Source organism: Oreochromis niloticus, linkage group LG7 (genome assembly GCF_001858045.2).
Source record: "Oreochromis niloticus isolate F11D_XX linkage group LG7, O_niloticus_UMD_NMBU, whole genome shotgun sequence".
Lineage (NCBI taxonomy): Eukaryota > Metazoa > Chordata > Actinopteri > Cichliformes > Cichlidae > Oreochromis > Oreochromis niloticus.
Window position 1 is genome coordinate 53,973,993 of NC_031972.2, and position 12,493 is coordinate 53,986,485.

The window sequence follows — 12,493 nt, forward strand, 5'->3', positions numbered from 1 at the left end:
GAAGTATTTTTCACGGACTTGTTGGCAGGACAACATGATCTGTCTGAGCTTTTCAAAGTAGTTACAAATAGCAAGAAGGTCCTGAGTTCAATTCCATCACCAGTCTTTCTGTGTGGAGATTGCATGTTCTCCCTGTGTTTGCATGGGTTCTCTCCAGGTACTCTGGCTTCCTCCCATAGCCCAAAGACATGCAGTTAGTGGGGTGAGGTTAATTGATGATGCCCATAGGTGTGAATGTGAGTGCAAATGGTTGCCTGTCTCAATGTGTTAGCCCTGCAACAGACTTGCGACCTGTCCTGGGTGTACCCCACCTAGGACAGCTCCCTGCAACCCTGAGTTGGATAAGCAGAAGGGAATAGATGGATGGACAAAATCCAGGTTGTGATTTGGGTTTAATTTGTTAAAGTTAGAGGAGCTTCATTATCATGGTTTGAATAACAACTGAATGTTTACAGTTGTGGTCATGCTTTAAAATTTGCCAACTATTAGTTAGAAACAAAAGTCTTTTTAATGCAGATTTTGTCTATTTTGACACATGACTAGTGCCTTTTTGTCTATTCATAATTCCTATAAACCAGACATGCAATTCCCTTTATGTAACTGTCCCTCAGTGCACCTAAGTTGGTTACAGGGCTCTTTAGACCTCAATAATTCAGCCAAAGATTTCCCACATGTAGAGCATTTTAAAACATCTAGGGATGAAAAAGAGCACCGGGGGAAGGCATGTCTCAGTTGACCTCATTCTTTACGGAGACAGTGGAGGACTCAGGAGATCTTTATTCCCATGGGCATTTGTCCCAATAACAGAAATTGGTTAGAGAGACAAATATCTTTGACTTCCACCATGGCTAAACCACAGAATGCATATAGAAGATACCTTGGAAAACAACCCTACTCTTATTGAAGTTGTGTCCTCAAATGGCATTTTTAAGCCTTATTCAATATTTTTGTAAGTTAACCTGGACTGCTAGCTCAGGTAACTGTAGCTCAGGCGGTAGAGCAGGTCCTCTACTAATTGGAAGACTGGTAGTAAACTGTAGTTCAATTTCTAGCTGATTAAATCTGCATGACAAATATCCTTGGGCGAGACACTAACCCCAAGTTGTTCTCTGATGTTGTATAGAGAGGTTGAGTGCTCAGACAGAATACAAAAGCTCTGTCCATTTACATCCTGTAAAACAGGCAATAAAGAAGGGACTTAGTCAATACTCTATGGGTGTGCATTGTGATTTGATTGAGTTGAGTGTTGCACAAGTATTTAAGGTTGGTTTGTTCCACAAACTGATGGGTGATGTCATTGAGGCTACATTCATATTTATGGAATTTACAGCATACAGTTAAAGCAATAAACAATCCCCTTAGATGATCTGTTAATCTATTTTGGATACAGCTTGGAGAGTCATGTGATAATCCATATGCCCCCCCTCCAAAAAAAACCCCCTAAATGTAGCCCTGTAGAAACAGAGTACAATATTTTATGTGTTTTGTTTTCATTAATGAGTGTATTACACATTTGGATATAAGTTATAAGTTATTTGGTAAATTTATTTATTCTTTAAGTTCAATTTTAAAAGTTTTCAATTTCTTGGTTTACACGGCCTACCGGGATCTGATTGGAGGGAAGGAAACTTGGCCCGCCCTCTCCTAGCAGAGGACACACCACATAGGACAGTAGAGAACTGAGAAGCAAGTTCACAAAGTGAAAACAAAGCTCTTTGCATCTCTGAAAGTGTTTAAAAATAAAAGCAGAAGTGACCGAGGCGCCAACCAACACGCTTGATAAAGTTGAACTTCTTGGTAAATGATTATCGAGTTAGAGTTTAGCTAAGCTAATGTAGCTAACTATAGTGCTGGCATGACAGCCGATGTTACGGCTAAATACATTTTTTTCGGTGTGTATGAGAAGTTATGTGTACTTACAGCCATATAAGAAATTTGTGAAATTTAGAGGCAAACAAAAATGTGGCTCTCATTGAAATGTGGTCGTAGATGATTGTAATGCCATGACTGTGCAATAAGGGTGTTATTGTTATGCAGGCTGGAATTTTGTCTTTGGATACCTTTTGGATCTCCCTGGAGTTGGGACCTGGATTTCCTCCTTTGCCTAGGAGGTGGTGAACCTGACCTTTCCATCTACCTGAGAAGGAAGCCACCTATTCCTTCTCTTCTGTTGGAGAAGTTATCGGCTGTGGTAGGACTAACATAGATCACAAACTGTTGTTGACTAATACCATTGGGTGCAGCCACAAAGAAACAACTGCTCTAAGATTTGACTAAATACTTTACGCTATCACATTATTATTTTTTTGCATAAATCCTACCGATACCCACTTTGTAGTAGCATTTTTTGTTTTTGTTTTTATTTGTTGTTTGGAATCACATTTCTACTGCAGTTTAAGGTTTACACCATATGCCACTGATGGCAATGTTTTATTTCAGCATGCAGTAAATGCCGTCTTTTAAGTTGTTTATTGTGCTCCGGTATTGCAAAATATAGTGAGTGTTACAATCACTGTCAAAGCCTCCAGCTATTTCCTGGTAATCACACACATTTTGGTGCCTACCTCTCGAATCTAAATACTGGTCCACTATTTTGTAGCTTATCTAGACCAACTAGTGGGTCTGATTATGTTACATAAACATAAATCAAATCAAGCTGCCCATTACAGTCAGTGACAGTACAACTCATACAACTTGCTGAATAGATCTATCCCAACTGGTGGTGGGACTACTGAATGAAAATAATGAGTGCAAATGCAATTAACATTCGTTCAGTAACAATGCACACCACATTTTTACTGTATGTTGCGGTTATGATGAGCTACATTGTAAAAGTTTTGTATAGTAAGTTATAATTGACATCCCTGGGAGTCAGAATTGTTGTGCTCTGGACAAACTTGTGTTTGCTTATTTTTAAGGCAGCAATTTATTGATACAAAATAGACCTACAAATATCTTTCTAACGAAAGCTCTCAGTGTATGTTAACTCTACCTTGACAGAACATGACTCCAAATGTTACATTTTAATCTGCTTGAGTGGAGACTCAAACATCTGTATTTCATCAGAAAAGAAGTAATCGAAGTTGACATCAAGCTGGTCCATAAAGTTTGTTTTCAAGTGCCAGCAATCTGGCTCAACATTGGTATGAGAGTAACGAAATATTTTTATTAAGAAATTATGATATGTAGTTATCTAGAGCAGTGGAACATAGTATGCAGCTGTTGCTGGCAGACCCCACTTAAAAGTGTTATGCACAGACTGTTGCTACCATCTGGCTATTACCCGTGAATATGAGGTTATATAAAATGTAAACATTAAGGTTCAGTCATACCTCAGCTAACTACAAAACCATATTTGACACATTAAAGGCATATTCTGATTTTTGGGACACACATTGGTAGAATGGGGTCAACAAGTTTTCCAGACAATCACAGAGATAAAGCGTGTGTGCAGATAAAGTCTTCTTTGCATCGTGCTTCAAAAGAAACTTGCTGATTGACATTGGCAAAAGACAACAACAGCACCGGGCAATTCTTAGGATGAAAGCGAGAAACACCACCCACTGTCATGTCGTACAGCAGCTCAATAGTCCACCGAGCACTGACAGTCACCACAGCTGTACATTTTACGCTACCTGAAGCCCAATAATTAGCATTGCTGTTTGAGGAAAAAAAGCCCAAAACAAACAGAACATACACTCCAAGATTTATATAAACAACTATGCACACACACACACACAAACATTCAACGGCATGTGCACGTCAGGTACGTGCGCTCAACACATTCAGTAGAACTCCTGCTTAACTTAATTGTTCTTTTCTGTAAATTGGAGCTATTTGTGCAGTTCGTTTTTGTATTAATTTGTGTCAGTGTTACACTTGTCAGCTTGAAGTTGACAAGAGAGCCATATTCTTGTTGTACAGTAGGAATCCAAACATGCTGGTTCTGCCTCATGCTGCTGGTGGATGACACTCAGGGAGAGATCATCTTGCTCAGTAGGCAGTTTCCTCTCAGTTGAACTAGACAGCTGTTTGTTTCTCAAAACTTGGCTATTTGACATATGTTGTATCCATGTTGTCAAAAATCACTCCACACACAAATTAGTTTCCCCAAATTGCATCTACTCTTGTAATAAACTGTTTTTTTGGACTTTAATGAATATTTTTAACCACTAAAATGGTATTTCTATTACTTAGATGTGTTTTATTTCAGTTAGAATTACTTTGTACATTAAATATATTATAACATTTTCAGCTTTTAACCAGTTTAGAGTATTATATGATCTAGGGGTATTGCTGGAGGAAAAGGTTTTGTGGATTTTGTCCTAGAGGCAGACATAGCAGGACAAATCAGCAGGTCTCAGGACAAACCATCCTGTCACTAGAGATGGAGAGCCTGGCCAACTGTGTTGACTGATTGTTAGCATTAGTGGCTTTGAGTGTGATTAATATGCCTTCCCCTCACATAGCACTCTGGAAAAAGAGAGGTGTAGCTTAAAACTAAAAGTGGAGGCCACATTGCACATTTTTAAAGAAGATAATGCATAACCTGAGTGTGGCCAGCTGTATGTAGCTGGATGGATGGCTTTCAGAGTCCAGGTGCTCTTGCATTAATTCTTCCACCCTGAATCAGAGGGAGGATGTGCTGGCCTAATGAGCTTGTTGTGTGGGATGCTGTGCGTGCTGCTGAGATGCTGTTAGAACACACTGTGCTCCAGCTTAGTGAATTTGAGGCGAGCGTAATTGCTGTGTTGTGAAGGGGATCTTCTTCTTCTGCATCTGAAGCAGCCCCTTAGCACCTGCCTGTTTGCCTGGGCCTCCTGTCTGCCGCGGTCATGGCACTCCCTTCGCTTCCGCACACTGGGACTTTGGCACTCACCAGTCAATTTGGCTGTAATTTGAGAAGATTAGGTCCCCGTACAGTTAAGTCAAACATTGCATCACTGCCTCTCTGTTGTGAAGCACAAAAGTTCTTGCTGTGCTCTGCCACTGTTGACAAAAGCACGCGAACACCTGGGCATGTGCACATACAGTTTCCTCAGTGGAAAGGTATGTACTGTATAAGCTGGTGTACCACTTGGCTTACATTGCATATAGATTAGAGCTGGGCGATATAAGATTTTTTCATATCACGACATGTTTTTTTCATTTTCAGGCGATAACGATATATATCAGCCAAATAACTATATTTGAAATAATCAGCAGCTTGTTTTGATTTAAATATTTATTTCCCATAATAAGTTCAACAGGGCAGATGTACTTAAGGAACATGAGACTTTTTCAGATAAATAAAGGCAAATATTGCAAACTACACAAAGGGCAGCCGCTAAAGCATTTAAGTTTCAAAATAGAACAAACAAAACAGACTGCTAAATTGTCAATTCCACTTAGAAACAAAATATTAATTCTAAAAAAATAAATCTTAGTTTGTTTTACAGAAGAACAGACAAAATTGACTAACTTAATATCAAATAAACTGAGAACTAAAAGGAAATTCTCAATCTCTCCTTGTTGTATAGCTTAGCTTCTCAAACAGTTTTAACAGTTACTTTAGTCTGACAAAAGCCGAATGACGAATTAGCGCTTTCAGTCAGAGATTGAGCATGCACCGCTTTATTGTATTTCCAGACTTGCTTTCGGCACAATTTACAGTGCGCGCTACTCTGTTTTTTGTCAGACTTGAAATAGCTGAAATGCCTTCACACTACGAAACTTCTATGGCCTTTCCGTTCGACAATCTCTCCGGAATTGGAACCATCATCTGTTTTCTCTTCGATAACCTTCGCTCACGCTCTCGGTTGATTTTTCTCTAGTCGGCACACTCATTTCCTCCATTACCCGGGCGGCACGGCGGCTGGCTGCTTCCCAAACAAATACACACGTGCGGCTTGGCAATTGTGCTGTACCTAACAAGTCACGTGACGTGACGCTGCGGCTGTGATTGGTTCGGCTCTGCGCTACTTAATTTGGATTGGCTGTTCTTTTTTTTTTTAAGAGCGCAAGAGAGATGAAGCCTATCACAATAGTTTAATTTCTCTATCGAGAAAAAGTTATTTCGCAATACATATCGTTATCGTTCTATCGCCCAGCTCTAATATAGATTAGTATTTTTTCTTTTATTGAAAAGTAGTTTATACAGTACTGATAAAAACTATTATTACAATATAAAAAATTAAATAAATTTTACTCTTCAAACTTTCACAACCACAGGCTCTTGTAATCGTCTGACACTGGAGCTGTAAATTAACCTGAATGACTCTTACAAAGCCGATTCTTCTACTCGTAGTTTCCATTACTAATAAGGGTATCTAGGGGGAAGTAAAGACATGTTCTGAAAGAGAAGAAAATTTTTACATAAAACTGCAAATCCACATAACAGACAGAAAAAAACAACCTACCCAATTACACCGTAGCACTGTGTAGCAATGGTGCACAAATAGGGTTTGCCTTAAAAAGTTATTAGAAGAAAAAATTACCTTCAACCTCATTTTCAGCCAGACTCAAGTCAGCAATATTTGGAAAAATGTGGTTTTGGAAACATGGGCTGTGGACAGACTGAACATTTCAATTGAACCTTTGGGCTAGACTCAAAAAGTATTCAAAGTATTCAGTGGCACAGAAAAACCGCAAAGGGAAGAACAGATTCCACTAAATACTTAACAAAATCTGGATCCAAACTGAACCTGGAAGTCTACATTGGGACAGTGCAAATCTCAACATCCACCATGACCTGCAGAAGGAAATATTAAATCACAATAAAACTTAAGTTGATGTTGATAAAATATAGAATAAAACCAATTTTTACATGTATTTGAAGAATAACTTATTATTTATGCATGTTTGCTGATTTTTCCCACGAATAACTAAACCTTTGAATACTGAGGCTAAAACTGCCGGTGAAGCCATGCTTACAGCAAGCTTTATCAGATGCCCACATTCATGTCTGCCTGTTTCTAAGTTGTTGTTTTTTTCTTTTGCAGTAAGTATGACACCGCTTAGAATACTAGAGCAAAAATGTACGTCAAGTCCAGTCAGTCGCTCATTGAGTTGTAGACATGACATGATAAAATGCCACCTTCAGTTTTCCATTTTTGTACATGTGTGAAGGCCATAAGAAGGCTAAGCTATTAACCACGCTGCTCATTCAACATCTGCACGAGGTTCATCTGTGCAGCAGAGAGCCATGGCTCAGGCACTCCCTCTGTGCCCCTATGGAAAAAGAGGCCTGCCAGAATGAGGAATGATGGCTAAGGCCCTGATTATTAGGATTAATTGTCTCTTAGTCATGCAGTGGAGCAGGAGTACCAGGGTAAAAGCAAGGTGGAAATAAAGAGGGCCAGCCAGCAGTCGTCATGTTTTCTTTACAAGCACCTTTCACATAACAGTTCCTCTCAGGTACTTCACTCTATCAACACCATTTAGACCGGTGATAAGCATGAAGTCATAATAAAATGCGAAATGCTTTTGAATGGAAGTTATTCTCCTTATGCGCTGTGCTGAAAAACTTGTTTTAAATAAAGCATTGCCCTGGTAATAATAATGGTGCTGTGTAGCCTATGAAAACACACCTGCCAAGTTAAAGGTTTCTTACACAATCTGCTTCGTATTCATTTTGGCCCTAGAAATCTCAAGTATTGATCTTTGACATACTCACTCTCTGTTAGCTTGTTTATAGATTTTACCAGGAAAAAAAATAAACACGTTTCATTATTTTATTTTTATTTTCATTTTTTGCCAAAAAAAAGTTACACAGACAGTCTGTGCCAAGCTCAAACTTCTGTCAACATTTAAATAGTGTAGATAAAGATATTTTTAAGAAAGACTTTGGTAAAACTTTTGCAAGAACGTTCACATTATTTTCACAATACCAGACCTGACAGAGTCATAAAAGATCCCTTTGTTTAGCATTTTCTCATACTTGGCTCTTTAGCCTTACATTAAATGCCCAAATTTTTACCCATTTTCATTTAAAACAGACAGAGCTCTGAAGTTCCTTCTCGTCCTCAAAGTGAACCAGAAAAGATTTTCGGGAAAGTTACAAATAGATGCCTTTCCACCAACAAAACATCCAAACAGCTGTCACTTCCCGGCGTATTCATTCATCATTATTAGATAATAAGTGGGGAATAGCCCCTGAAAACCCCTATTACCTTTATGTACTCTACAGAAGTGTGCCACAGATAACAGATGAGGCTGGACTTGATGTAAAATTAAATTACTTGTTTCGTATTGGGTGCAATTAATGGGCTTTAGACGCAGCGAGGCTCAGTGCGTTTAGAGATGTGTCCTATCAACTCGTCCTGGGGATTAACCTATCTACTTTGCATTGGCCCCTGACTGCATGCAAGCAATGCTAATCTGTGCACAGCTCCCTTCAATAACTTTCAAAAACTTCTGCATTGATGATGGAATATCTGTCAGCTGGATGTCATTAATTTTGTACATGATTAAGCGTGTATTTAGGACACTTGTCAAGCGGTTGTTTTGAGCTGTGGCAGGTTTGAGCGCACATATTTTTTTTCCTGCAGTCTCTTAGAGCCAGAGCTCTGTTTTCTTCACAATTTCATGTAGCAAAACAGAGGCTGGTTAGTGTAATTATGAAGTCAAAAATATTAAAATATCTCTGAGTGAATCTGCATAAAATTTTCTGTGACAATTCTCTTATTCCTTAAGATTTATTATAATTAAGTATCACAGTTTTAACTATTACCCATTCTATTCACAGTTTACGCTTCACCTCACAGAAATACGTCGGCTCTGTATTTTCCCACTAAGACTGTAATTTTTTATATTTTCTTTCTTTCTTTCTTTTTTTGCTTTTGTATAACTACATTTGTTCTGTATGTCTTATAAAGCATTGCAGGGTGACCACTTGCTCTCCTGTGGCCTTGACTGTGGCAGCACTGCACCTGAATAAAAACCATCAGAGAAATGCCTTTGATTGTAGAATACCCTTCCAAATTTTGTATAGCCTTTGGTAAAAACACGGAACAACAATTCAGATGTACAGTACAGCACAATGGAGGCACTCAACATGAACTAATCAGTGTTTAGGGAATATATAAGTCTCTTTGACTTTCATGCAGTCGAGGGAAAAAAAAAAGAGTTTCCAAGTTGTTTGTCATCTAAATAAATCTTCCCTGCAGCATTTCTTCAGACTTCCAATAATAGTGACTAGTTCAAATGCCAAATTATGCTTTGCTCTGACATATTGCCCACACCATGTGGTATATGTGCTTGTGTATATGTTTCTGTGTGTATGTGTGTCACACGGATTGTGTCTGTAAGAGTCTGTGTGTATGTGTGCCCGCTGTTTGTATGCATTACTGTATGTGTTAGTGGAGGTGGCTGTTGGCGGTGTACCAACTAGTCACGGACCTGGAGGATTAGATTTACCATTTCAAAGATGCCTGTGTTTCTAAAGTTTACACACATACATGCGCACACACACACACACTCACTCTCATACAATCACCCACCCACACACTGCTTCCCCAGCTTGTCAACGTGCAACGTGGGCTGTGGAGGCTTGTGCGAACAGATGGGAGGAACCAGCATAAAATAAAGTTAAACTAGAACAGAATGACTATGCAAGTGGCGTGGCCGCCCTTTGTTTGCTAGGAAGGTGATCCTCAGCAGCTGGGGATGATGGAACGCATGATTAAAATTACCAGAGGGAATGATTAATATCTCCTTAAAGCACACACTTCCAGCATATCAATCATCTCATTACACTGGAAATGTTAATTGTGTGAGGGGAGGGTTGGGGCCCCTGAACCATGAAAAAGTAGCCCACCCCTCGACATGTTTACTTACACAACAGAATGGACCTAACAACTCCATGTGTTCTGTACCGTATTTTGAGAGTTTCGACTGTTACCACTAAAGCAGGTCCCACTCAGCAGGGGACACTGTAGTTAACAGTAACTGGACTCTTCACTTCCTGACAGAAAACTTTGTTTAGGAGCAATCAGGAGGTGTATGCTGGCACAGGAGTTGTCTTAGAGCTCATGTGTGATGCTAAACAATACTAAATGTGCTTTTTTTTTCTTTTTTTAGGGGAGGGTGGTTGAAATTTGCATTAAAGATGTACAGTGTGAGCTGTAGTAGTATCACATTCAGCCCTCACCCCTGCACACACTCGTGCTAATAACACTCATGGAAATAGTTGAGTGTCATGTGTTAGTGGGGTACTTTGTTATATATGTCATGAAGTGTTGGGCTTTTTAACTGAACTGAGATTAATTTCCTAATATCCCAGATTTCCTGTAAGATTTTTTACTTAAACGACACAGGCTTCAGTTTTTAGGGGGCAACATGGAAACGATGAACCAGCAAGAACAGAAAGTTTTTTGTTTTGCTTTGTGTTAAGCGATAAAACATCATGAAAAAAGAAGACTAAAGCTGTGTACATTTTGAAATAAGGAGAGGAAGAGGTCCCAGTGCCTATGGTGGCCCAGATTGCCCTTGCCTTGCCTTCCTTTCCCCTGGTTGCCAGTGTGTCCTACTCTTTGCCCTCTCTGCTCCGCTGCGTTCGCTCCCGTCCCCCCTCCCACCTTTCCCTGCGTGCCTACGCTGCCTGAGCCAGCTGCTCCCACTTCATCTTCAGCAGCGTCACCAGGCGGGGTATTAATCATGTTTTTCGAGGGGGACACTCTGCTATTTATCTCTCTGACACTTCCAGCATTCAGAGGCCCATTGCTGGGCACAGCCCATTGAGTAGTAAGATTACACATTACATCGCTCCATTGCTTCTCCCTGCCCTCTCCATTGACTAGCTGTTCAACGGTGGCATCAAGCTTGCACGATCGGACATAATTTATGCCCTACATGTATAAAAACACTATCCTGTGTCTACATTTTCACCTTCTACACTTCACTTTTACATGTACGTGTGAAATGGCAATCTTCCACCGATTTCCACATATAGGAAATAGAGGAGTACTGTAAACTAAAATTAATGTGAAACTCATTCACAGTGAGGTTACAAATCTGAGTAAATGATTGCGATTAAGCCTGTTTTCTGTCAATATACGCCACATTTGACAAATATTTAAATACGAATTCTGTGTAGGATACAACAGGGTACTTACTTTCAGTCACTGATCTGGTTTTCAAAGAGAGAGCCAGTGGAATAGTTTTATCTGTGAAATGCAATTACAAATCCTGACCCTTTGCTTTTTCACTTACACTGCGTATTGAGGCACTTCGGCAAGAACTCCAGTGTAGTTCGTGCCATAGATTCAAATCGCAATCCAATCTCCGTGCTTTTGAGTAGGCAATGAGATGCGGGAATGAATGCACCACTCTTCTGGTATTTTGTTCAGTTTCAGTTTGTTAAATGTACGAATCCTTGGGCTAAAGTAATCTATTATGTCTCCCTCTTGGAACTTTGAAAAACAACTGAATTAAAGTAGGGATGAAAAAAGGTGTCTTAGAGAAACAGGAAGCAGTTATGTTGGCTGATGGCCAGTCTAATGGGCTGATGGGAATGCTGAATGAATGAGTGATTCTCCAGGGATCCCCTCAGCTTTTGGTGGAGTTCTGAATTGAGAGTGTCAGCTAACTCCTCCTCTGTTGAAAATGGAGGGTAAAAGTGCATTGAAATCCTGCCAAATAGTAAATCAAATATGTGTTCAAAAAGGAAGTGAACATTTTTAGAACAGTAGAGTTAAGTACACCCTCAACCCCCACTTCTGTCCTCTCTCTCTTCCTCTTTCTCTCTCTGTCTTTCACTCACCATTTTCATGCACATATTGAAAGAATTTGTGTTGAAGTCTAGATAATAATAAGAACTGTTGTTGCCGAGTGCAGCCCAATGCAGAGAGGAGGCAAAAGAGCTCAGGTTGGTGCTACCACAGCCTTTGATTTATGCATTCCTACACATAAGTTCGGAGGTCAGGCACAAGGTTTTAAATGGCTTGTTTGCTATTTCTTTAACCTGACTCAAATTGTTCCATGCTGGGGGGGATTTAAAATATGATCCTAATCCTTCTGTCAGCTGAATGATATAAGCTTAATTATTTCAGAGGCAGTAGAGATGTGGCCCACATTTCATAACACTAATATACTTTTAATTTAGTACATCTGACTCAAAGGCCCCGGCGTCTTCACGATCCAAAAAACTGTCAGACGATATCTATAAGCTGAAGTTATGATAAGTTAGAGATAGTGGTGTGAATTTAAGGCTGCAGTCTGTTCACAACACTTTTTATGAAAGCTATTAATGAGATGGAAAAACACTTTATGCAAAACTGAAGTGAAATCAAGTTCAGTTTTGACTTATGCATGACTGAATAGTTTAACAGTTTTCTGACATGAAACTATCGCATTAAATATCCTGTCCTATTTGAGCCTCTGTCAGGGAATCTCCTTCATAAAAGAAATGTAGCATGGTTTTGAGTTGCTGATGCAGAATACATCTTTTTGACTTAACTCATCTGAATTTAAGGTTAGCAACAGATAACTAAGTCACTGAGTTTAACTGAACAGA

At 39.5% G+C, this 12,493-nt stretch overlaps 1 long non-coding RNA gene across 2 annotated transcripts in view; it reads left to right on the forward strand.

Annotated features, from left to right (window-relative positions):
• The first annotated feature begins 1,603 nt into the window (after positions 1-1,603).
• Positions 1,604-12,493, forward strand: part of LOC106097876 (uncharacterized) — a 50,018-nt gene continuing 39,128 nt past the window's right edge. Inside the window, exons 1-2 of one of the 2 annotated variants that reach the window (XR_003221092.1) lie at positions 1,604-1,797; positions 2,038-2,191. This is a non-coding gene — a long non-coding RNA (uncharacterized LOC106097876). Of the gene's footprint in view, positions 1,798-2,037; positions 2,510-12,493 lie in introns of those variants that run through there. The other variant, XR_001223934.1, reaches the window with a different exon arrangement.